Raw genomic sequence first — 26,425 nt, 5'->3', positions numbered from 1 at the left:
CCATAAACCATGTGTCATCTACCTCCCATGCCAAGTGTGACTGCCTGGGCTGTAGAGAGCCCAGATAGTTCCTTTCCAACTTTACCCTGACTGCACAGAGTTGAGCACTGGAATAATACAAATTTTTATTTAAATCACCAAGCTTTAACATCAGCCACTAATTAAAACTCCTTAAACACTATACAAATAAAATGCATAAGCAGGCTATATTCACTCTAAGATTAAATATCTATAAAAGAACAATTTCTACATTTCATTTAAAAATACTGACCTGGTTAGATACCCAACTTCATCATGAAATTTATGTGAGCCAATGAACCTAACTGTATATCAAACTGATAATGTAATCACATAGAAGAGAATGAAAAAGGAAAACTAATCCAAGTAAATTTTGGACAATTTAACATGAAGAACTGAAAATAAATCTTAACCTTTACTTAGAAGGCTTGTTTTTTTTTATACTGGTATGTTTGTAGCAATTCTCAAGTTATTCAATATGTACTCTACGATTGCATAATTGTTGGAAGCCAGAGTTTTTGCTATGAGAAAAGGGAGCTATAACTAAGGGATGGGATAAGACAGGTAAGAATCTCTATTGAGAATGGAATTAAGAGGTATCAGTACCTCACAATTTTAAAATATATATACAGTGAAGGCATGTGCCCTTTGAACTGGATCACAGAAATCTTTTATTAATGCAAAAATCAGTCAAATTAAAATAAAATTTGGATTTCAGTTAACAACAATGTAACAGTATTGATGTCTTAGTTTTGAAAAATGTACAGTGGTAATATATGTCAGCCATAGAAAAATACAGGAATTCTCTGTGCTGTTTTTTCAACCTTTCCGTAAACCTAAAATAATTCAAAAATAAAAATGTTTCAATACATGTGTGTGAACATGTATTGAATGGTCACAGTCCAAATGTCCATCAACTGATAAAGAGATAAATAAAATGCAGTATATTCATACAATGAACTATTGTTCAGCAATAAAAAGAAATTAAGCACTAATACACGCCACGACATGGATGAACCCTGAAAACATGCCAAGTGGAAGACGTCAGTCACAGAAGACCGATAGCCAGACTCCACTGATACGATGCAGCACAGGCAGGTCCACAGAAGTGGTGGTGGCTGCTAGGCCCGAGGGTGAGGGGGATAGGGAATGACTGACAGTGGGTAGGGGGCTTCTTTGAGGGAATAAAAATGTTCTAAAATTGTTTGTGGTGACAGTTGAGCAATCTGTGACTACACTAAAAATCAGTAAATTATATATTTTAAACAGATGAACTGTGTGGTATATAAATTACAGCTCAATAAAACTTAAAATATGTATGTGTGAGTCAGTGTATCTCCTCCTCCTCTCTGCTATTTAAAAAAAAAAAAAATGCAGAAGCTGTGTCATTCCACCAGCAACAAACAAGCCCAGCACCTAAATCTTTGTTTCTTTGAGACATTTCCAGTCAAGAGATACTAGAACTTCTTGGAGAAATGGCCAATTCCAAGGCAGGAATTGTTATTTTTAAAAAAAAAACACACACACACAATTAAAAAAAATTATATTAAAGAAAAAAACCTAACACAGGATACACCTAGAACATTTTATACAGTGGAGGGAAAAAAGCCCTGGTCAAAGACTAATGGGGGGTTCTATCAAAAGGGGACTGAAACTGCTTGAAGAATCTTCCATTGGCCAATCTGGGAACAAATTTAGCATCAAAATGAGTGACAGTAATGGACTAATAAAACACTGACTTCTTTTTAGGGCCTGAGTCCACACTGCTGATATTATAAAATAAATGAATAAAAGTGAAAGAAGCAAAGGAAGACTCTTCAAAACAGAATACAATGTAATAAACACATAAGAAATGATTAAAAGCCATTTTACAAGCATCACAGTATTCAGACTCAAGTAAGAATCACCAAATGGATGCTAAAACGACTGGATAAAAAAGTGGTCAAGATGGCAGAATAGAAAGACCTTGAGCTTACCTCCTCTCAAGTGAAGTTAAAGTGAAAGCTGCAGCGTCATGCCTGACTCTTTAGGACCCCATGGATGTACAGTCCATGGAATTCTCCAGGCCAGAATACTGGAGTGGGTAGCTGTTCCCTTCTCCAAGGGATCTTGCCAACCCAGGGATCGAACCCTGGTTTCCCACGTAGCAGGGGTATTCTCTACCAGCTGAACCACCAAGGGAGCCCACCTCCTCCCAAGGGCACACCAAAATTACAACTATTTACAGAGTAACACTGGTAAGACCTGAAAACTAGCAGAAAAGATGTTCTACAACTGAAAGTACAAAGTAACAACGAAACAAATAAGAGGGGTAGAGACAGGATATGGTAGAGAACCACACCTCCAGGTGGGAACCACAAACAGGATAATTACAAATGCAGAAATAACTCCCCAGGGTGCCCCACATCAGGCTCCCTAGCCCAGAGACTGCAACCAGGAAGATGAGCTCCTACAGTGTTTGGTTGTGAGGGCCAGTGGGGCTTACTTTCAGGAAAGTCAAACGACTCTAGGAAATAAAGACTCAACTCTTAAAAGGGTACACTCAAAATCTCATACTGAGAACCAGAGCATAAGCAGTTATTTGAAAGAAACCTGGGTTAGACTCACCTGCTAATCTTGGAGAATCTCTGGAAGAGCAGGAGGCAACTGGAGCTTACCCTGTGGACACAGATCCTGGCAGCAACCATTTGGGGAGCTCATACACCATGAACACACTGGGGCTGGCAAATGTCATTTTGGAGTCTTCTAACTTATTAGCACTGGGACCTGTCCCAGCTCACCAGTCTGTCAGTGCCAGTACTGGGACACCTCAAGCCATGCGGCTACCCAGGCCCCACCAACCTGCGGCCCAGCCGGCTTAGACACCCACCCCATCTGCCTCAGGACCCAGCTACTTTCACCAAGGGCTCAAGACCCAGTATTTTTACAAGAAATGTTCAAGAGACTTCTCTAATGTGGAAAATAAAAGGTTACAACTAGAAAAATAAATGTTACAAAAGGAAAAATCTCATTGATAAAGGCAAATATAAAGGTAATAAATCAACTACTTACAAAGCTAGTAGGAAGGTTAAAAGACCAATGTAGTAAAATTGTCTACATCTGCAGTAAGTTGTTAAGGGATACAGAAAACAAAAAAATATATATGATGTCAAAAAGAAGAAATTAAAATATAGCAATCAAAAATCTGTGATAATGTAGGAAAAGCAGTTCTAAGAAGGAAGCTTACAGAGACACAAACCTACCTCAGAAAACAAGAAAAATCTCAAGTAAATAACCTAAACTTATAGCTAAAGGAATCGGGGGGGGGGGGGGGGAGAAAAATAAATAAATAAAAGAATGAGAAAAAGAAGAGCAATCAAACCCAAAGTTAGTAGAAGAAAAGAAATTATAAAGATCAGAGAAGAAATGAAATAGAGGCTATAAAAAAAAAAAATAGAAAAGATCAGTGAAACTAAGAACTGATACTTTGAAAAGATAACCAGAACTGATGATAAACATTTAGCCAGACACATCATGAAAAAAAAGGGCCCAAATAAATAACATTGAAAATGAAAGGAAGACATTACAACCCACACCACAGAAATACAAATTATCATGAGAGATTACTATGAATAATTATATGACAATAAAATGGACAACCTAGAAGAAATGGACAAATTCACCTTCTCAAACTATTCCAAAGAACTGCAGAAGAATAAGCACTTCCAAACTCGTTCTACGAGGCCAGAATCACCCCACACCAAAACCAGGAAGTATCACACACACACACACACACACACACACACACACACACACACAAATACAGGGCAGCCAATATCACTGATAAACACAGATGTAAAAATCCTCAACAAAATATCAGCAAACCAAATTCAACAATACATTAAATGGATCATACCTCATAATCAAGTGGGATTTATTCCTGGGATGCAAGGATGGTTCAAGATACACAAACCACTCAGCATAATACACCACATCAACAAATCATACTCAATAGTGAAAAGCTGAGAGTGTTTCCTCTAAGATCAGGAAAAAGACAAGGATGTCCACCTCTTACCATTTTTATTAAACACAGTATTGAAAGTTCCAGTCAGAGCAAATCAGAGAAACAGAAGGGAAATCCAATTTCGAAAGGAAGAAATAAAACTCACTGTTTGCAGAAGACATGCTACTATACATAGAAAATCCTAAAGAGGGATTCCCTGGTGGTCCAGTGGTTAGAACTCCACCCTTTCAAGGCTGAGGACATGGGTTCAATTGTTTCCCTGGTTGGGGAACTAAGATCCCACAAGCCACACAGTGTGGCTAAAAAAGAAAAAAACAAAGGGATGGGGCAGGGGCACTTCCCTGGTTGCTCAGTGGTAAAGAATTCACCCGCCAGTGCAGGAGTCCTGGGTTCAATCCCTGGTCCAGAGAGATCCCACATGCCTTGGGACAACTAAACGCATTTGCCACAACGATTAAGCCTGTGGTCAAGAATCCAGGAATGACAACTACTGAGCCCACATGCAGCAACTACCGAGGCCCAAGCACCCTAGAATCCTTGCTCTGCAGCAAGAGAAGCCACTGCAATGAGAAGCCCACACACTGCAATGAAGAGTAGCCCCTACTCTCCACAACTAGAGAAAAGCCCGCAAAGCAACAAAGACCCAGCACAGCCAAACAAAAAAGCAACGAGGACTCGGAATTTGGCAAGACTGCAGAATACAGAATAAATATACAGAAACTGTTGCATTTCTATACATTAATAACTATCGATTAGAAAGAGAAATTAAGAACATATTTACAGTTGCATCAAAAACAAATATCTAGGAATAAATCCAACTAAGGAAATGTAAGATCTGTATTTGGAAAACTGATGAAAGAAACTGAAGACAAAACAAACAGATGGAAAGATATTCCATGCTCATGGACTAGATGAACTAATGCTGTACTATCCAAGGCAATCTAGAGATTCATGCTAGTCTCTATCAAAATATCAATGGCAAACTTCACAGAACTAGAACAAATAATTCTAAAATTTGTATGGAAACAGAAAAAAATCCAAATAGCCAAAACAATCTTGAGAAAGGAGGACAAAGCTGAAGGTACCACATGAGCTGATTTCAAACTACACTGCAAAGCTACAGTGATGGAACAGCATGGCACTGGCACAAGCACAGATATACAGATCAATGAAATAGACGGAAGTAGGCCAAAACTAATCTATTTTCATGGGCAATTAATCTATGACAAAGCGGTCAAGAATATACAGTGGAGAAAACACAGCCTCTTCAATAAATGGCACTGGGAAACTACAAAGTTACATGCAAAAGAAACAAACTGAACTACTTTCTCACAGCATGCACAAAAATAAGTTCAAAATGCATTAAAGACTTAAATAAAACTATCATAACAATCCAGCAATTCTACTCCCAGGTATTTATTGGAAGAAAACAAAAGCACTGATTCAAAAAGATAGATACGAATTTCCCTGGTGGTCTAGGGGTTAAGAATTCTCCTGCCAATGCAGCAGACATGGGTTCAATCCTTGGTCTGGGAAAACTCCACATGCCACAGGGCAACTGAGCCTGTGTGCTGCAATCAAGCCTCAAAACAGCCAAATGTATAAATTTTAAAAAAGAACGGCAATAGGTTTCACAAAGCAGCAAAACATATATGCTTAATGCATTTCAGTCTCACTCGCAGTCTAGTTAATGATAGCTTACAAAAAATTCTATTAAGTTCATTTGACTATTAAATACACAGTGGAAATAATAACAAATTAAGAGAGGTAAACACACTATCAGATCAAAAAATTAAAGTTGTCAAGGAGTGAGGGAAATAGTTTATGAAACAGAAGATGACCTAAAGGCTTAGTTAATTAAATCCCAAACTGTAAGAGCTCCACACACCTGCAATATATCTACAGGGTATCACAGTTTTACAAATGCTCTACAGAGTTTATAGTCCTGTCACCTACTTATAATGGAAAGGTTAACTTACATTCTTTTCTCACTTTTATCTATTTACTAAATAATAAAATCATATATACTAAAATTCCATATAATCCTTAAAAAAAAACCTAACTTCTATTTTGTTTCATTAGCCAACTTCCAACCTAGTACCACCCACAGTTAATTGTAACAGTTCTGCATGTTTTTTGATCTGGTAGATAAACTCCCTCTTCACCTTTTTTTAAAACTTTTCCATTTTAAAAACTTGACTGGCAACTTTGGTGAGGATCACATTGTGGCGTCAGGGGTATCTTTAGGAGCCAGCACTATGGCAGAAAACATCAAAATCAAAAACTACCATCCTGCTCCTTTTAACAGCCACTTCTCCAACCAGAATCAGACCAGGAACTGCTGGCAGAACTGGACTTCCACAGCTATGAGAAGGCAATGCCTGCTAAAGCGGGTGATGCCCCCTTGTGTGAATGATATCGGTGTGTGTACAAGTCCCTCCACCCTATATCCTGGCTGTCAGCCTGGGACGATAGCCAGGCAAAAGGAACGTTTCCTGGGAAGATCTGAACTGGCTCCTCCTCACCTCTTCTGTCCTCCCCCTTTCTCAGGGCAATGAAGGGGCACCTGGGGTGATACTCACCCTGGGATCCTGAATCATGGCTTAAGTAAGAATAAATACTCATTGGAAAAGTGAAAAAAAAAAAAAAATTCCAGGTTTATTCATCCAAGCTTCTGAAGTTTGGGGAGGAACAAAGTAGAGATCTTTGTTAGAAACAGGTCTAAAACTCAGATTTAAGGAAAATAAGCATCCTTACATTAAGTTCTTCAGTCAAGTGAGTATGGTATGGCTTTCCTTTTTATTCAGCTCTTTTTTTGTTCCTGTTAAGCCTGTTAAGTAAAGTCTCATGATTTTCTCCATCCATGTCCTCCAGATTGTTTGTTAAGATTATTCATAATTACTTTACAATTTTGTGGCTAACGGGAAGGAGCTTTTATGTTTGCCAAACAATCACTGCTGGTATATTAACAAACTATGACTGAGTCTCAGTCCTTGTTCTAAATGAGGGGAATTAAAGCACTGAAAATACAAAAGGCCACATCTTTATGGCGCTTACATTACAGCTGGGAAATATTCAGTAAACAGCATAGACTTATAAATAATTTCAGAAAGCAAACATGCTATGAATAAAAAATAAAGCAAAATAGAGTAAGAAAATTATATTGAAGTGTTTATATGAAGTGCTTATATTGAAGTGCTTTTTATAGTACAATCAAGGAAGATCTCTTTGAAGAAGTAAGGAAGTAAAATCTGAGCAAAGGTTGAAGTACTAGGAAAGAGTAAATCATATGATGATAGAAAACACTCCAAGGAAAAAGAAATAAAAAATAAAAGCCTGAGAGCAGGTGAATACCTTGATCTTTGAGAAAAGCAAGAAGGAGATGGCTCTAGAACTTAGGGAGTACTGAAAGAGGAGGTCAGTGAAAGGGGAAATCATACAGCACCCTAGGTAAAGCCTTTAGATTTTACTCTAAGTGTGCTGGGAAGCGACTAGCAGTGTCCAGATGAGGGTGATGTGCTATTATTTATGTCCTTTTAAAAAATCACAGCAGCTGCTCTACACAGAGGGAGAATAGAGCAGAAGCAGGGAAAGTAGTTAGAAGGTAACTTCAGCAGTCCAGAAAGAGATAATAATGACTTATATTATGGAAAGGAGTGATAAGAAATGGCAGGATTTGAGATACAATTTAAAGGTGAAACTGCTACTGATGAACTGGAGGTGAGAGGCAAAACAGAAACCAAGGACAAGCTTGTGGCCTAACTGAGTGGTGGATGGTTGATGCCAGATACTGAGAGTCTGAAAAAGGAGTAAGTTTGAGTAAAGAAACCCAAATTCTGTATCAGAGAAGTTAAGTTTCAGATGCCTACGAAAACATACAAAGAGAGAAGGCAGTCCAACACAGTGTGGAGTTTGATAAAAATGTCAAGGCTACAGTCAGCAGCGAACTGATGACACTAACAATCACAGTACTAAGTAAGATGTCTATACTGATGTAGTAAAGGTATAAGGCCTAAGCCTAGGGCATTCCAACTTTTGAGGTGAGGGAAAAGAAGCTAGAAAACACAATTGACTGAGAAGGAACTGCCATAAATCAGAAAAGAATCAGGATGATATGGCATCCAGAAAACCAAGTGAGATTATTCCACAAACAGTGACTGATCAATCGTGTCAAATGTTGATGAGGCAGAGTAGCTTTAAGACTGAGAACACTGACCTTAGGGGGTTTAGTTGGTGAAGACGGAGAAGAGTCAGCCTCAAGCAAGCTGGAGAGAAAATGCAAAGAAAGAAAATAGAGACGATACGACCAAGTCTTTTCAACACATTTTGCTATAAATGAACAAAAAGGGGTGTGTGTATATGTGACAGAGAGACAGATTTGAGATGTTACAGCATGTTTATATGCTTGCAAATATGATTCAGAAGGAAAGAAGGATGATGCAAGGGAGACAAAAGGTAGCAGTAGAAGCTAAATCCTTAAACAGGTGAGGAGATGCAGCAGAGATGAAGAACGCAGCAGAGAGAGAGAGAACAGTAAAGGGAAAAAAGAGGTTAAGTGCTCTGTTTAGTGATGCAAGCAGAAGCGTAAATGGCTACCTAACGCTGGTGGCATTTGTGGCCGTAAGTTTAGAGAGAGACAGCACTGTTGTTTGTTTTCTCTAGTCACACTCTGCTGCTCAGGTTTAAGGGAACACAAGGTTTGCAAAGAACTGTGTTTTATCGGTGCTGAAGTTTTACCCTAATTACAGTGAAGGAAGCAAGAAACAAGAGATGGTAACTTGACCCCACAAAATAGTACAGAACATTAGTAGGCATTAACTTTTCTATTTTTTCAATGAATCAGTGTAATTGGGTAAGGAAACAAGTTACTGTTTATCAGGGGGATGAGGGACAGTGAAAAAGTGGTCTGAACAATGGCCTGGTGGTCTGGATAGAATCCAAGAAACATCAAAGTGAAGTCGCTCAGTCGTGTCCGACTCTTTGCGACCCCATGGACTGTAGTCTGCCAGGCTCCTTCGTCCATGGGATTTTCCAGGGAAGAATACTGGAGTGGGTTGCCATTTCCTTCTCCAAAGAAATATCAAAACAGGGTATTAAAGTACAAGCTAGCAAAAGAGAAACAGAAGTCAGAATTAGATGCTGAAAATATTTTAAGTTATACACCATGAAGATTAAGTCTAGGGCAATGGTTCTCTATTCTAACTATACACTGGAGTCTGCTAGAATACTTAAAAAAAAAATCAGACCAAGGAAATAAGAATTTCTGAGGGTGCCACACTCACATCAAAAATTTTTAAGATGCCCAGTTAACCGTAATATACAGTCAGAACTGAGAACCAATAACTTTGGGTGTGATCATGGAAATGGGAGGTTGAGGCAAACTAGAAGAGAAACTTACAATCTGCAGATTCAAGAACTTCATATGAAGTCAGTCATCTTCTTCTATTATTCTCAAAATAAATAAAAGCATGAGCTATACTCTAAAATATCTTACATGCATTACCTCATTTCATACTCCTAAAAACCCAACAAAGAAGAGAGTTTTCTTTTTCAAGTTGGCTTAAAGGTCAACATTCAGAAAACGAAGATCATGGCATCTGGCCCCATCACTTCATGGCAAACAGATGGGGAAACAGTAGAAAGAGTGTCAGACTTTATTTTGGGGGGCTCCAAAATCACTGCAGATGGTGACTGCAGCCAGGAAATTAAAAGACGCTTACTCCTTGGAAGAAAAGTTATGACCAACCTAGAGAGTATATTCAAAAGCAGAGACATTACTTTGACGACTAAGGTCCGCCTAGTCAAGGCTATGGTTTTTCCTGTGGTCATGTATGGATGTGAGAGTTGGACTGTGAAGAAGGCTGAGCGCCGAAGAATTGATGCCTTTGAACTGTGGTGTTGGAGAAGACTCTTGAGAGTCCCTTGGACTGCAAGGAGATCCAACCAGTCCATTCTGAAGGAGATCAACCCTGGGATTTCTTTGGAAGGAATGATGCTAAAGCTGAAGCTCCAGTACTTTGGCCACCTCATGAGAAGAGTTGAGTCATTGGAAAAGACTCTGATGCTGGGAGAGATTGGGGGCAGGAGGAGAAGGGGACGACAGAGGATGAGATGGCTGGATGGCATCACGGACTTGATGGACGTGAGTCTGAGTGAACTCCGGAAGATGGTGATGGACAGGGAGGCCTGGCGTGCTGCGATTCATGGGGTTGCAAAGAGTCAGACACGACTGAGCGACTGAACTGAACTGAAAAACCCAACAAGGGTTTTTCCTTCCTCTTTTGATGAAGAAGAAGAATGGAAGAGAATGAAATATATGAAATTAAAAGTCCTAGGTTGTATATGAAGTAGTATAATACTGTTTGAAGGTAAACTACTGAAAGCTAAAGATGCATGTAATAAATTTTAAGCCAACTACTTAAAAAAAAAACAGGATGTATAGTTAATAAATCAATGTCATGATAAATGGAACACTATACTAGACTCAATCCAAAAAGAAACAAATAACAGGACATTAAAAACATAGCAAGATAATACATGCAAACCCAACCATATCAATAATTTCACTAAATCTAAGCAGTCTACACCAAGACAAATGAAAATGTATGTCCATAATACTTGAAAGGATGCTCAACAATGTTAGTCATCAGAGAAATGCAAATCAAAACCACAATGAGATATGACCTCACACCTGTCGGAATGGCTAGCTTCAAAAAGAACACAAATAACAAGTGCTGGTAAGGATGTGAAAACAAGGAATTGCACTGTTGGTGGCAGTGTAAATTGGTGCCTCCACTGTGGAAAACAGTATGGCAGTTCCTCAAAAAGCTAAAATAGAACTACCATATAACCCAGCAATTCCACTGCCAGGCAAATACTTGGGGGGGAAAAAGGAAAACCCTAATTTGAAAAGATATATGCACCCCAATGTTTTCAGCCATATTATTTTTGATAGCCAAGATATGGAAGCAACCTAAATGTCCATCAACGGATGATACGTGTATACATACACAAAATGTAGTTAATACTACTACAAAAGTAGTTAATGCTCCTTAACTATGTAAGAAGAATGAAGTTTCGCCATTTGCAACAATGGGGATGGACTTCAGGATATTAGGTTTAGTGAAACAAGTTAGATAAAGACAAACTCTGTGTGGTATGATATGCAAAATCTAAAAAATAAAACAAGCTAGTGAATGTAATAAAAGAGAAGCAGACTCACAGATGGAGAGAACTAGCTGTGACCAACAGGAAGAGGGAAGAGGGGAGGGACAAGATAGGGGTTGGGGATTAAAAGGTACAAGCTACTATGTATGAAATAAATATGCTACAAGGATATGCTACACAGTCCAGGGAACATAGCCAGTATTTTATAACTATAAATGGAGGATAACTTTTAAAAATTGTGAATCACTACACTGTACACCTGAAACTTAGACATCATCTATACCTCAATTCCAAAAAATACAAATAAATCTGAAAAAAAGTCCATATAAAAACTTGGATACAAATATGCATTGCAACACTACTCAAAACAGCCAAAATGTAGAAACAACCCAAATGTCCATCAAGTCATGATGTGGAATTTCCATGCAAAGGAGTACTATTCAGCCATACAAGGAATGAAGTATTAATGATTCATGCTGTGACATGGATTAATCTAGAAGGCATTATGCTAAGTGAAAGAAGCGCAGACATGGAAGTCAGGCATTGTACTATTCCACTTACAATAAATATCCAGAACAAGCAAATCTACAGAGAAAGCAAGACCAGCGGTTGTCAGGAAGAGGAGGGAGGGGGAAAGGGAATGGGGCGTGACTGCTTAAAGGGAAAAGGGCTTCCTCTCAGAGTGATAAAAACACTCTGGAACTGGACGGTGATAACAGCTGCGTACCACTGAGAATGCAGTAAATGCCACTGCATTGTATTAATAGATTTTTAAGTTGTTGATATGATGAATTTTACACTATAGGAGCTATGACACAATTTTAAAATAATTTCTGAGAAAATATTGTTACTTATTTATTTACTAATTTGGCCACGTCAAGTCTTGGTTGTGGCACTCGGTACCTCTGCTCTTCCCTGTGGCATGCAGAATCTTTAGTTGTGTGGCCCAGGATCTTTTTTTTCAGCTGTGACACGTTGGGATCTAGTTCCCTGGACCAGGGATTGAACCTGAGCCTTCTGTACTGGGAGCCTGGAGTCTCAGCCCCTGGATCACCAGGAAAGTCTCACCACGATTTTTTTTTAAAGGAAATACTGATATATATATAACAACATGAACTTCAAAAATATTACCCTGTAATGAAGCCAGTCATAAAAAAATCACATACTGTATGACTTTATTTTTAGAAAATGTTTAGAATAGGCAAATCTACAGAGACAAAAAATAGATTAGTGGTTGCCTAGGGCTGGCAGGGGAGAGAGGAGGGCTGGATAGTGACCATGAATGGACAAAGATTTCTTTCTAACATGGTGAAAATGCTCTAAATAAGATTATGCCAATGGCTGTAAAACTCTAAATAGTCTAGAACAACTGAATTGAACCTTTTAAATAGGTGAATTTTATGGTGTATAAGTTCTATCTCAATAAAGCCTATTTTGAAAAGCAAATTATCAAGTGGTCTAAACACTCCTAAGTAAAGGCAGAAATTATTAGACCAGATATAAAAATGTAAGACTCAACTCTAAGCTATCTACAGGAAATATGCTTTAAATACAAAGACACCAATGCATTAAAAATACCATTAAAAAATGACTGACTGGACAAAGGAGCAAAGACAATTCAAAGGAGAAAAGACAGCTTCAACAAGTACAAGTGGAAAAGTTAGATTTCCATATGCAACAAGACTGAGACCTTATACTTTCTATAAGAATAATTCAAAATGAATCACAGACCAAATATAAAATGCAATACTATAAAACTTGTAGAAGAAAATACAGGCAAAAGTCTCTATGTGATCTCAGGTTTGGCAATGAATTTTTAGATACAACACCAAAAGCACAACCCAAGAAAAAAACAGATACGGTAGACTTTACTAAAAACCTGTGCTCAGCTAGAGACAGAGAGAATGAAAAGACAAGCCACAGAGTGAGATAAAATATTTGCAAAAGACATATCTGATAAAGAGCTACTATCCAAAATACAGCAAAAACACAGAGAACTCAACAGTAAGAAAACAGACAATCCAATTAGGAAATGGGTGAAAGATCGGCACACACACGTTATCAAAGGACACATACACACAGCAAATATGTATATGAAAAAATGCTCAACATGTTTAGTCATTAGAGAAATGCAAGCTGAAATAATGAGATGCAATAATACAGACCTATTAAAATGGGCTTTCCCGGTGGCTCAGACAGTAAAGAAACTGCCTGCAGTGAAAGAGACCTGGGTTCAATCCCTGGGTTGGGAAGATTCCTAGGAGAAGGGAAAGGCTACCCATTAAAGTATTCTTGCCTGAATAATTCCATGGACAAAGGAGCCTGGCAGGCTACAGTCCATGGAGTCGCAAATGACTGAGCGACTTTCACTTTCACTTTCATTTCATTTAAACGGCTAACACTTTTTTTTAAATTGACAATACTGAATGCTGAAAAGGATGTCGAACAGAAACTCCCAATCATTGCTCATGGGAAAGTAAAATGGAACAGCCACTCTGAAAGACAGTTAAATAGTTTCTTACAAAGCTAGACATAAGCTAATCTTTGTAAGCTCCTTGTAAGGAGTGTGATTGTACCAGCAATCACACTCCTAGGTACTTAAGCAACTGATTTAAAAACATACATCCATATAAAACCTACATACGATGTTGACAGCAGCTTTAGTCATAATCACCAAAAACTAGAAGCCAAGAAAAAGTCCTTCAATAGGTGAATAGATTAAAAACAAATCAAACAAAAACCTAATACATTCAATGATAAATGAGCTATCAGGCCATAAAAAGACTTGGAGGAACCTTAAATGCGTATTGCAAAGGGAAAGAAGCCAGTCTGAAAAGGCTGTTTTTTATATGATCCTTTTTACATGACACTCTGGAAAAGTCAAAACTACAGAAACAGTAAAGAGATCAGTGGTTTCCAGGGCTGTGGGGTTTTGACAAAGAGGGCTGAAGAGCTGAAGTGTGGGATTCTTACAGATGTAAAACTACTCAATCTGATACGGTAACGGTAGATACTGACATTAAGCATTTGTCAAAATTCACAAAACTTTAGAGCACAGAGAGTGAATTTTAATGTATGCAAAATTATTAAATCCAGTGAGGACCTCATGGGATACTCTGAAGGAATATGGAGTAGGTCATGAGAACATTACAAATGTATGTAACAATTTCACTGAAGGGGTTAGGGCTGGGGGGTGTGGAGGGCAAGATGCTAGACAAAGTAACTTTAGAAATGAGTACAGTCTTTAAAACTAAAAGCAACAGGAACTGCAAACAGGCACTCTAGCTGATAAAACGGTTTCACACAGGGCTATGAGTTAACAGTTCTGATACTGGTATACATGTATACTGGTACTGAACAATTACATAACTGGATGATAGATGGTGGGAGCCACATTTTTTCACTAAGGAGAAATTTACTGAGAGTGGATTAAAGTTGGAGCTCACTATGAACTCATCTAGTTTAATATAAATACAGATTGTGACATATAGGTAGAGTTACAGACATAGGTATATAATAGGTTAATATACACAAGTATATTTCCTTACTCAATCAACTAAGAAGACCTAGAAGTAAGGACACCCACACCTAGCACCTAGATCTTGATTTCTAATGCTATTTTCCAATAGAAGGAGCCAAGGCTTCTTGAAGAAATGATTGATTATATGATCGGAACAGGAAACACAGGTATCCCTTGCTTTTCAAAAGTTTGCTTTATGCCACTTCACTTTTACAAAAGACCTATATAAGCACCTGGTTTTTGCTAATCCAAAAGAAATCTGAATAAAAAAAAACCACACACTTTTATGGAAAGAGGTGAAAAGCAAAAATAGGATGGCATTTGTTTTGCAGCAAGCAGTTTTAAAGGCAGCAGGCACCCCAAGCAGAGGAGGGGAGAAAAGCCTAACCAAACTTCCTCCCCAGTAACTACACTCAGCATATCAGCATCAAGCTGACACAGCTTTGAACTGTGTCTAAAAGCATCTGTGCTTCATCTAAATTTATTGTGCACAACCGTTAGCAAGATGTGTCCTAAGGTAACTGTTTCTTTGTTTTACACCATACTGGTTTCTGAAAGGTTTCATAGGAACACTCTACTTTCATAAAGCAGAGGAAACCTCTACACAGAATGAGCCTGCACAGACACAGAAAATAAACTTATGGTTACCAAAGGTGGCAGAGCGGGTGGAGGGATACATTAGAGTTTGGGAGTAGCATATATACACTGAATTCAAGTGAAATGAAGTGTTAGTCACTCAGTTGTGTCCAGTTCTTTGCAACCCCATGATCTGTAGCTCACCAGGGCTCCCTGTCTATGGAATTCTTTAGGCAAGAATACTGGAGTGGGTAGCCATTCCCTTCTCCAGGGGCTATTCCTGACCCAGGGATCAAACACACTGCAGCAGATTCTTTACCATCTGAGCTACGAGGGAAGCCCCGATATATACACATTACTAAATATAAAATAAAGGACTTTATATACAACAATATATAAAATAGATAACCAACACGGATCTACTGTATAGCACAAGGAACTATAATCAATATTTTGTAAAAACCTATATAAAAGAATCTGAAAAAGACTATATATATGTATGAATGTATACAGTGTATACACACACACTACTGAATCATTTTGCTCTACACCGAGGACAAATACAACACTACAAATCAATTATATTTCAGTTGAAAATTTTTGAGAAAAAACTAAAAAACAAGCAAACCTGGAGCAAAGTTCCAGTAAACCTGGAACAAAGTTCCAAAATGAACCTGGAGCATTTTTTTAGCGCCAGAATTAACAAACATATAAACAGACAAGAGCAACAGCAAACCGACACTTAAGGGTGTGTGTCATAGGAGTCAACTAAAGTCAACGAAGAGAGCTCCCAATTGCCAAGGTCAGAACAATTTGAGCAAATAAGGTAAGACTGCATGATAACCCAAAGTATAAAATAAGTATCTATAAGTCCATCCTGATGCAAATTGGTATGAATAAATAAATGAAGGAAAAGAGACTACTCTCTCAATGCAAAAAATTCTAAATAACTCGAGCAAATACTGTCCTCAAAGAGTGAGTAATCCTCTACTCCTTATGTGTGGGAGGAGCTAAGCGACTTCTTCAAAGAGTACAGAATGGAAGTGGGGAAGAGACTAACTTTACAGTGGAGAACATGACAAACACTACATCAGCCAAGTAGTCATGACCGACATCAAAATCACACGTCAAGGTGCTTCCCGGACAGTCCAGTGGCTGAGAGAGAGACCCCACGCTCCCAGTGCAGGGGGCCCAGGTTCAGTGGCTGGTCAGGAAACTAGATTCCTCATGCAGCAACCAAGAGTTCGTGTGCCACAGCTAAAAGATCATGCACGCTGCAGTGAAGACCAAAGTCCATGTGCTACAATTAAGACCAGCACAGCCAAATCAATAAATAAATAAAAATATTAAAAAAAAAAGTTAACTCTAAAAAATGAAAGAAGTCATGTTGATAATATGTACTCTTGAGATGCTGTAATAGGGCTTTATCTCTGCAACCTTCCTCACAAAAACATATAACCTCAATCTAACCTTGAAAAAAATAAATCAGAACAATTCCAATAGAGGGACATCCTACAAAATGTTTGACCAGTACTTGGCAAATTTGTCATAGCCATCAACAACAGGGAAAATCTAAGAAACTGCTACGCTCAAAAGTAGTCTGGAGACACAGCTAAATCTAACAAAGCTGTATTTGGGCGGGATTCTCGAACAGAAAAAAGGACATTAGTTAAAAACGGGAAATCTGAATAAACTAGAGACTTTAGTTAATAATAATGTGTCAATACTGGTTCATTTAATTGTAACAAATACTAGTATAAGATGTTAGGAAACTGGGTCTGGGATATAGAGAACTCTCTGTAAATGTAAAACTGTTCTTAAAAATAAAGTATTTTTTCAAGGATGCAAAAATACATATCATGTACATTTTAATCACAAGAAAGCCAGAGTGGCCATACTAATAACAGGCAGACTTGGGAGCAGAGATAAAAAGAAACATTTCATAATAACACTACAAGTTAAATCATCAAGACATAACAATCCTAAACATGTACATGTCTCCCAAGAGAGCATTAAAGTACATCGAGCAAAAACTAACAGAAATTAAAGAAGAAATAAACAGATTCATAATTAAAGAGGATTCAACATTCCTCATTCAGTAATTCATACAACAGGTACACAAAAAATCAGAAGGATACTTAAATATGAAGAACACTATCAACTTAACTTCACACAATTAGTATTTATAGAATACTCCAACAACAGCAAAATCCAAAATCGCTTCAAGTACATACAGAACATTCACTAAGATAAACCATATGCTGGTCCATAAAACAGCCTGGATAAATCTGAAAATATTATAAAACATACAGAGTCACTGTCATTGCTCAGTCGTGTCCAACTCTTTGTGACTTAATGGACTGTAGCTCCTCTGTCCATGAAACTTCCAAGGGAGAATACTGAGGTGGGTTGCCATTTCCTCCTCCAGGGGTCTTCCTGACCCAGGAATTGAACCCATATCTCCTGCATTGCGGGCAGGTTCTTTGCTGCTGAGCCACCAGGGCAGCCCATATAAAACACACAGAACATGGAATTAAATTTCAAAACTAAACAACAGTCTTCTACGTCATCAATAAATCGATGAATCAAAAAAGAAACTGTAAGAGAAAATAGAAAGTATTTTGAACTGAATGAAAATGTATGTGTATTCAGTCCCTTAGCTGTGTTTGACTCTTTGTAGCTGTATAGACTGTAGCCTGCCAGGCTATCTGCCTATGCTATTTTCCAGGCAAGAATACTGGAATGGGGTACCATTTCCTACTCCAGGAGCTCTTCCCAACCCAGGGATTGAACCCACATCCCTTGTGTCTCCTGAACTGGCAGGCAGATTCTTTACCACTAGCACCACCAGGGAAGCCCAAATGAAAATAATAGAAATCAATTTGTGAGATGCAGCTAAAGCAGTGTTTAAACGGAAATTCTTGGACTTCTCTGGTGGTCCAATGGTTAAAAATCCACCTGCCAATGTAGGGGACATGGGTTCCATCTCTGATTTGGGAAGATCCCACAAGTCACAGAGGAACTAAGCCCCGTGTGCCACAACCCCTGAGCCTGCACTCTGAGCCTGTGAGCTGCCACTACAGAATCTCCCAAACCCTAGAGCTCAAGCTCCACAAGAGAAGCCACTGCAATGAGAAGCCTGTGCACCGAACTACAGGACAGCCCCCACTTGTCGAAGCTAGAGAAAACCCATGCACAGCAACAAAGACCCAGCAGAGCAAAAAATAAGTAAATAAATGAATAAAATTTTTAATTAAAAATAAAAAGAAAAATTTTCTAAATTTTACCTATTTTACTAATTATATTAGAAAAGAGGAAAAGTTTTCAATCAGTAATCTAAGTGTCCACCTTAGGATGCTAGAAAAAGAAAAGCAAATCAAATCAAGAGTATGTAGAGGAAAAAATAAAAAGAGGAGAAATCCATAAAATTGAAAATGGACAAGCAATAGATATCAATGCCTCTAAATTAGGAAAAAATCAGGAAGCAAAAATTACCAATGAGAAATGATCATTACAATGAAAGCACATCATTAGACATTTAAAAAATAACAAAAGATATAAACACTTTCATGCCAATAAATTCAACAACATAGATGAAAAGGACAATTTTTTAAAGACAGAAATTACAAAATTGACATAAGAACAGAAAATCCAAACAGTCCAATATCTATGACTTGCCAACAACCACCAAAGTAGTAAAAGGCAAGGAAGGATTCTTTCTTGAGTCTTGAGAGGGAGCATGTTCCTGCTAACACCTTGATTTTAGACTTAAGATTTTCCAAAACTGTGAAAGAATAAACCTGCTAATTAAATCACATGGTTTGTGGTTATTTGTTATGGCTACTCTAGGGAAACTACTACACATGTTAACATTCTGGACACAGTGGAATGTTATTAAATTTAATGACAGTTTTTGTTACTTCTTAGTGTGGAGCTACTAGAAAACTTAAAATTATACTCATGGCTTACATTATTTCTAGTGAACATCACTAATTTAGCTAGTACAATAAGGCAAGAGAAAGCTAAAGGAATACTGATTGGAAATGAAGAAGCAAAACTGGTTTTCTCTGCAGACATTATGATTCTGTACTAAGAAAATCCTAAGGGGGCTTCCCTGGTGGCTCAGTGGTAAAGAATCTGCCTGCCAATGCAGGAGACACAGGTTCGATCCCTGATCCAGGAAGATCTCACATGCCATGGAGCAACTAAGCCTGTGCACCATAACTATTGAGCCTGTGCTCTCGAGCCTGGGAACTGAAACTGCTGAAACCCACATGCCCTAGGGCCCCTGCTCCACAACAAGAGAAGCCACGCACTGCAACAAAGAGTAGCCCCCACTCTCTGCAATGGGAGGAAAGCCCGTGCAACAATGAAGACCCAGTATAGCCAAAAATGAAATAAGTAACATTATTTTAAGAAAAGAAAAGCCTAAGGAATACACACAAAAGCTACTGGAACTAAAAAGTTAATTTACGGACTTCCCTGGTAGTGCAATGGATGAGAATCTGCCCGCCAACGCAGGGGACATGGGTTCAATCCCTCGTCCAGGAAGATTCCACCTGCCTCCGAGCAACTAAGCCCATGCGTGACAACCACCGAAGCCTGTGCACTCTAGGGTCATCAAGCCACGACTACTGAGCCTGTGTGCTGCCAACTACTGAAGCCCATGTGCCTAGAGCCTGTGCTCCACAACAAGAGAAGCCACCACAGTGAGAAGCCCACACAACACACTGAGCAGCAAGCCCCCACTCACAGCAATTAGAGAAAAGCCCCCGCAAAGCAACAAAGACCCAACATAGCCAAAAATGAATCAAAAAAAAAAATTTTAAGCTAATTTAGTAAGACAGACTACAAAGTTAACTTTATATTGCATTTTTATATACTATCAAACTACTGGAAAAAGAAATTTTAAAATACAGTATCATTGACAATAGTATCAAAAAACAAGAAATACCTGGGGATAAATTGAACAAAATATGAGCATGACCTATAAAATGAAAATCATAAAACACAAAAAAACTAAAGATATTTAAATAAAGAAAAGTTATGCCATATTAAAGTACCAGTAGACAGTGACAAGTTTATTCTACAACTTATAAGAAAATGCTAAGGATATAAGCAACCAAAACAATTTTGATAAGAAAAAAAAAGGTAAAAAAATAAATACTAACTGATTGCAAGATTTGCTATAAAGAAACAGCAATGAAGACAATACAGTATTGGCATAATGATAGACATTTAGACCAAAGGAACAGAAAAGACCAGAAACAGACCCACAGTTTTTAAAAAAATAAAATAAAAAAGAAAGGAATCAGACTGCACATAACCTCCAAACTAGTAAGAGGGACTAATAGCAAGGGAGGGAGGGGGGAAGGAAGAAAAACTGACCTCTACAGAATAAAATAACAAGGTGCTAAGATAATAACTGATCTCTCTTGATCTAACTAGACAGTGTAATCAGAAAAGACCTTTCAGGAGAATGCCCTGGCAGTCCAGTGGTTAAGACTGAGCGCTTTCACTGCCGTGAGCCCAGATTCAATGCCTGATCAGGGAACTGCTGCTGCTAAGTCGCTTCAGTCGTGTCAGACTCTATGTCTGTGCGACCCCACAGACGGCAGCCCACCAAGCTCCCCCGTCCCTGGGATTCTCCAGGCAAGAACACTGAAGTGGGTTGCCATTTCCTTCTCCAATGCATGAAAGTGAAAAGTGAAAGGGAAGTCACTGAGTCGTGTCCAACTCTCAGTGACCCCATGGACTGCAGCCTACCAGGCTCCTCCGTCCATGGGATTTTCCAGGCAAGTGTACTGGAGTGGGGTGCCATTGCCTTCTCCGGATCAGGGAACTAATATCCCACAAGCCATGCTGCGTGGCCAAATAAAAAGAAAGGAAAAGAAATGGAAAAGACCTCTCGGAAAAGTAACAGGTAAATGGAACAGTACATACAAAGGCTCTGAGGGAAGGAATCTAAAAGTAGGCTGGTGTGACAGGTGTCCAGAAGGCAAGTACAGAGGTAGGGCTTTTCAAGCAGAGGAAAATGTCTGCACAGTTTTCAGTTCTACCCACTTTCTTTCATCCCTACCACTGGTGTTCTCAATTCTCGTGCAGATGCCTACAAGATGCCTACAAGAGCTTCTAGCTGATGAATGTGCAGCCTCACTCAAGCTGCTTTCCCAAATGCATCCTTCACTACTGAGCCAGATACTGAACACCTTAATATCATTAAATGACTCCCTGTTCCCTACAGTGTCTATGGTCTTAATCTCCTATCTGACTTTTAAGATTCTTCATGACATAGTCCCTATTTACTCCTCTAGATTACTCCCCACTTCCCTTCAAAATTACCTGTGCCCCAAAACTAAATTACTTGCATTTTAATAAAGCCCATCACATTCTTTCATTACTTTGTGCCTCTCACATCTTTCAGTTTTAAGTCAAATGTCTTCTATGTAAACTATATTTAATCCACACCAAAAGCACCTAGGTATTTCTTTCTGCTACAACAGCACCGTTTGCTCTATTCTAGGTTTGTCATGATGTGGATGCTTGTCTACAAGACTAGGATGTTTATCCTGCTAGACTTTAACAGGCAGACTGTATGTTATTCATCTTTTTATCCCTAGCAGATAGCACAGTACCTATTTAATAGAGACTTGTTTCTACAATTAAACAGAGACTCCTAACATTTATGCTTTCAGAATCTAGGCATCCCTAAATTAAGAGACAAAGGAACCACACATACACAATGATAAATGAGAGTCAAAGAATCCTTTAAAATATTTCAAAGATTAAAAACAAAAAACATAAAATAACTATTCTGTAAGTCAAATGATTATAAACATGTATTTGCAAATGTTAAATTTGGCTGAAATGGGGTCCAGTTAGAAATATTTATGCCCCACAATATTACTATAAGAGTTAAGAATTTTATTATATTGAAAAACTTGCAGCAAATCAGTAACAGAGACTTGTGAAGTTATATTTTGATCTCTACCCAATGAAGTCAAGTCACAGATGCACATCTACAGTTTTCACCTTGCTTTCATTCCTCAATCAAATACTGTATTGTAAGAGCCCTCACGATCCACTGCAAAGGTAGTACAGAGAATGATTACATTTTCAAAAGTTTAATGTAGGTTGGACCATCATACTAGCAAAAAGATTTCATTATAGCATTATTTTAAGACTCAAAACGTGGAATTACTAAAATATTAAAAAGACAGACTACTGCTTTTAACCAGTAAACTGTTATCACAGTAAACTGATAGTAAACTTTGGACTACTACTACACAAAACCATAAAATATAGCAATATGTAGCACCATGTTAGTTTTCAAATACCACACAAAGAGAATTCTATTACATTTACTTACTCATATGTATTACATACTGACATAAATTTAGAAAAAATTTTAAGTTTAAAAACTAAACACTACCTAATTTCCCCCAACACTAAATAAATCAATCTATTAATTAAAATTTAAGTTTTAAATTTCAAATACAAAGTTACTGGATTTTGGAATTTCCTACAATCTGATGCTACAGACTTACCATTTTATACCAGCTATACTATACAAACTCATTCCCCAAGTTTTAATTCTTTCAAATGATTCTCCAGTTCCAACAAGGTGTCCTATTACTGCAAGTATGTCAAACTGACAATTTTAAAACTTGTGGTACCAGCATACACAAGTCAAAATTTTAATTCATGTACTATAAAAGCTTATTTACCCTTAATATCTAAGTTTCAGAAAATAATTATATTGGAAATACAAATTAAAACAAATTCCATCTGCAAATCAAAAAGACGAAATGAGACAACCTGCCCCTAACTCAGCAGCTTTCTTTTTTTACTTTACAACCTGTATTTAAGTTGCAAGAATAAGACTGAAACCTAACTTTCAAACTGAGCAGCAAACTCAATGCAAAATCAGTATCTGTCTTAGCAGGAAACTCCAGTGAAAACATGAAATGTTTTGGTCTCAATTGACAGAGGAAAGATGCCTCCTTGGGTTATTATTTACCATGCAAAATCTCTTGTCTATAGCTACAAACTAGCTTTTATTGCAGATACTTAACATGTTTCCTTACAGAGCTGCCTCAACTAAATAACCTTCCAAATCTGGCACTATGAATTGTTACAGCTTACACACACCACTGCAGTCCCTTGTAATTTAAAACATGTTGTGTTTTAAAATCAGTCTCCACACACCAACTCTACTGCCAATTTCCCCAGCTGAAAGCTCAAGTTTAAACTACAAAATACTATATTTACTCTCAGCAACATAATGCACTCATTTACAAATTACACACTAGTAAATGACTCCCACCTTACAACATCAAAATTTCTAACATCATAGCTTTTCCATCATGCAAGTCTAAACACTAAAGTGAGTGAGGTACTACGGACAAAGTGAACTGCCACATTGTCGGTAAATAATATAATCCTAATCAACTATTCGGCAAAATGGCCACAGGAGATACCAGTGAGGGGAAAGTGTGGATCGAGTTTGACATTACTAGAAAAACGAGTCAAAGCAAGTTTAAATGAGAAGCAGATTAACCTCATGAATACAAATCTAAGTTCAGTTCTGAATTCCAGTCTCACACTAAGAAGCAGTTTATCAAATTTTCAACAGTAATACAGGGCGAAAAATAAAAGCGAAGGTTGGTTTTTTTTTTGTCATGGTAATACTGATAAAAGAATAGGTATCCTTCAGTGCTGAGATGAAGTCTTCCTTCAGTTTTGCTCGTGTCACGTGAACACATAAAAATCATACAATTCTCTCAATTTCGGAAAGCTTAATACACATGATCACCTCAAATGTAACATTTATTGAAAACTTAGCGCCTTAGCACTAACATTCTCTCACACCTTTCATCTTCTAAACCAAGAGACCGGAAGGGAAAACCTACCCCTACCTTAAATTAGAGGGTCTAACGCGAGTTCCCACACAATTAAGCGGGTTCAGTAAATCAATTACCCAACTACAAGGCTTGACAATTTCTCAGAAGCAAAACACACAGACAGCTGAGGGCTTATTACTGGAGATGACTCTTCCTCGCGTTTGCACAAGTAACTTCGGTAACTGACCTAAATTTTCCAGTGTTAAACAAACAGGTAATGGGGGGGGGGGGACTGTTTAAAAATTGGGTCATTTATTTATCCTGACGAGGCACCATCTTTCAGAGGGAAATGTCTATGAAGCAGAAAACCGGGAGAATGGGAGGGCAGACAGACGATAGCATCTTTAATGTAGAAAAGTCACAGCTCTTTACAAGAGTCAGCATCAGGGGCTCATTAGTTGGTTTTATTTGTGTTTAGTCACTTTCCTAAAAGTCACCGCCAACAAAGAAGCCCTGAGGATCCGCCACGCTAAGGCGGAGGAGATGTCCTCAATTCACTGGCGACACCTGCCCAGGTCCCGAGCTCTCCCCCCGCCCTGGCGCCAAACCCCTCTCCAGACCCCCGATCTCGGCTCTTCACCCACTCCGCCCCAAAGCCTTCGAGAACCCTCGTCCTCGCCCCTTCCCCCCATCCCCACCCACGCGGGGTCCCCTTGGCGGTCCCCAGGGCCCAGACCCCCTCGCGCTTCCTTCCACAGCAGTGGCTCTCCGAAGCCCGGGCGGCTGCGCGGGGAGGCCCTTCCCGGCGGGGCCTCTCCCGGCATCATACCCCGCAGGCTCCTGGGGACTCCCCGCCCCCGCAAACCGCAGAGAAACTAGGCCAGGAATGCCAGCCCCCTCCACTCTCCGCCTCCCGGGCGACCCCCCGCAGGCCGGCCGTCGGAACTCAGCCCTCCCAGTCGCTACCTGCCCAGCGCCCGCCCGGCCCGGAAGCTCGGGCCGGCCGAGGCGCGGCGCAGGGTTCCTCCGCCAAAGGTCCTCTGCCGCACACTCACCTGCTGCCCGATCTTCCTTCAGCGCCACCCGGGCACAGCCCCTTCCTGGGGCATGAAAGCGCCGGCTTCGGGCCTGGTCTCTCTCGGCAGAGCAGGGCGGGGGACTGGCTCCCGCGGCCACCGCCGCCTGGTCTGCGCCTGCGCCGGCTCCCGGGCTGGGTCTCCAGGGGCGCCTCCTGCAGCGAGGGGTAACGGCCGGGAGCGCGAGCTCGCGCCGGCGCCTCGGCTCACCGGAGGCCGGCCGTGCTAGCGGCGGGTTGCCTAGGAGCTGCGCTCTGCACCGCCGTCCCGACAGCTGACGGCCATGTTTCTGTTCTCTTTTTCTTTTTTCCTCCGCCTCCTTCCGCCCCTTTCCATAGAACAGCACTTTCCTTCCCCGAACTCCCGCTCCCTTTCCTACTGCGGGGGCGGTAGAAAAGGGCGTGGGGGAGGGGTGGAGAAAAGAGGGCGCGGGGGGCGGGGCAGCGCCTGAGCCCCGCCCCCGGAGAGGGCCGAGGCCGCAAGGCCACCGCTCCCTCCTCGCCTCGCTATCCGCGACCCCCGCGGGGTGCCCTGTCCCGGTGCCGCCACCCTGAGAGAGCACCTCCTCCGCGTCCGTCCTGCGGATCCCGAGCAGAAACTAGTCGGGGAGAAGAGGCTCAAGACACCGCTTTGCAACCCTTCCTGCGGGGCTCAGACTTGCAGTTTGGTGTGGCTTTATTTCCTTGGCCTCGGGCAGGTGGCGGCTGCTCCTTTCGGGCTTTTCATAGGCGGAGAAAGTGACGCCAAGTCGCTCAAAGTCACTGAGAACACTGTCGAAAGGGATACGGGTCCCTGGACAAGAAGCTTCCTTCTCGGGGTGGGAGTTGGAATTCCCACGTATGACTGGGGGCCTCCCCGACAGGAGAGAGCCCCACCTACTGTGGCTTCCGGAAGCCCTTCCCGGCTGCAGCGCCCCTGGAGAGTCTTAGATCACGCTTGGTGTCGCTGCTTTGACTGAGATTTGGGGATGAGAACTCGGAACTTGGAAATCTCTCATTAAAATAATCAGCCCGCTCCTGCCTCCTTAAAGTGTAGCCTCCTTATATAATATACGGCTGCATGCATGATCAGTTCCCTTAATACAAATTAGATGTTTTAGACTACGTCCTGAAATAATTATATATATGCAATTATATATACATGAAAAAATAGCAGCTAGTTATTCAGGAAGAAGCAAATGGTTTAAAACAAATTAGAACATTTTCACCTTCTGGACCAAAAA

The 26,425-nt window shown here is 39.8% G+C and overlaps 1 protein-coding gene and 1 pseudogene across 2 annotated transcripts in view; one reads left to right on the top strand and one right to left on the bottom strand.

The window, feature by feature from the left end:
- Positions 1-26,085, bottom strand: part of DENND4C (DENN domain containing 4C) — a 112,769-nt gene extending 86,684 nt beyond the window's left edge. For both annotated transcript variants that reach the window (XM_069576643.1, XM_069576644.1), the window contains exon 1: positions 25,183-26,085. The gene's annotated coding sequence lies outside the window, so the exon portion shown is untranslated. The remainder of the gene's footprint in view (positions 1-25,182) is intronic.
- Positions 6,280-6,530, top strand: LOC138931492 (cytochrome c oxidase subunit 6B1 pseudogene; annotated as a pseudogene).
- Positions 26,086-26,425: the final 340 nt, after the last annotated feature.

This window comes from Ovis canadensis, chromosome 2 (assembly GCF_042477335.2).
Source record: "Ovis canadensis isolate MfBH-ARS-UI-01 breed Bighorn chromosome 2, ARS-UI_OviCan_v2, whole genome shotgun sequence".
Classification (NCBI taxonomy): Eukaryota; Metazoa; Chordata; class Mammalia; order Artiodactyla; family Bovidae; genus Ovis; species Ovis canadensis.
This window is presented reverse-complemented; position numbering and strand designations above follow the sequence as displayed.